Source organism: Lygodium microphyllum, chromosome 17, assembly GCF_053477565.2.
Source record: "Lygodium microphyllum isolate KBCC chromosome 17, Lygodium_microphyllum_v1.1.10, whole genome shotgun sequence".
NCBI classification, from domain to species: domain Eukaryota; kingdom Viridiplantae; phylum Streptophyta; class Polypodiopsida; order Schizaeales; family Lygodiaceae; genus Lygodium; species Lygodium microphyllum.
In genome coordinates, this window is record NC_141151.1 from 105551995 (window position 1) to 105553517 (window position 1523).

Consider the following 1523-nt stretch of genomic DNA (forward strand, 5'->3'; position numbering starts at 1 on the left):
GTGGCACGGTTGACTTACCTGCTAGTTGCCAGATCGATGGGCACAACTGCAGTTGACCATCTGATGCGCCTCATGTGTTGCAGCTGCACCAATCTAGAGAGGAGGCAACTTACTCCAGTCGAGGCATCTATCACCAATTAGAGGTAATAGATGTAGAAATTGTCAAGGTTTTTTTGTAGTGTTGTATTGTTCCAAGTTTTTCCATGTTATTAGTTCTCTTCATATGTAGAAGAATGAGTGGTTGTGAAAAGAAACCTACTTATCTTTCTAACTTATTCGTTGATACAACTTTCTATAATGTAAGAAGATTAATTTTGTTGTGAAATAGAGCACTAAGAAGTGTATATTTATATTTGCAACATATGTATTATGCACCATAAAATCTTTTAATGGTGTTGAACTTCATCGTGTTGTAGGAAAATATAAATAGAGGAGGCACATTGTTTGGAAATATACAAGGAGCACAAAGTGCAATATTGAGAAGAAGTCGATGTAAACTTAAGTGCGTTCTAGTCAATAAGCAAGCTTCATCAATGCTCTAGAGTCTAATTACTTGTGAAATAACCACCTTGAAATATGATGTAATTGCTTTACATTATATGGATATTTTTATATTATTGATTTGGTCTACATATAAGAAAATGAGTGGATTCATATAAGTTAAAGTATTACTTTTTTTTTGCTTGTCTTTTTATAAGTTTTTGGTTGCATGTACATTAGTTTTAAGATTTGGTCAATATATACTTTTAGGATGGGGAGACCAAGAAAGGACAAATACCAATGATTGTTAGAGCAATCGGGAGTTACTATATTAGATATGCATCATGCTGAAAATGAAAGTGGAGATCATTGTGTTCTCAATGAAAGAGAGAGAATATATGTCCGTAGCTGTGTCTCCTCATGGAAGTTATTGTATCCATGGTCGCACTCTAATATTGATGAGGAGGGTAAGGAAAGGATTAAGTGCTCAATATGCACTGCATTGAACATGTTTAATCCTTTTGCTGGAAAATGTAGCACCACTATACAAAAGCAAGCCTTAGCTATTCATAATGTATCCGAGTCACATAAGCTAGCGGTTCAACATAAAAAGTTTATGGCTTGTGAAAATATGAGGCATATTGAAAAACATATGAAACCTATGGTAGATTATGAGAAGTGTAGAATTATTAGTGTGATAGAAATCATGTATAGAGTGGCTATGAAAGATATGTGTTTAGAAGTATTTGAAGATGAATGTAAGTTTCATATGTATAAAGACTCCAAGAATGTCTCTTACTTGTGAGTATTCAGCGTGCATAAAACCAACATCAGGAAAATAATTTCTCTCAGCCATGTATATGATGTATTGGGAGAAACTAAAGGAAGAGATTGAACACTGTTCTTTCTTTTCTATTCTCATTGATGAAAGCACCGATCAAAGGTTTGAGAATCGTATAATTATTTATCTCACTTACTTGAAGGATAGGGGAATTTGTCCTCGTGAAACTTTCTTTGTAAAAATAATTGTGGTTGAGGATGGC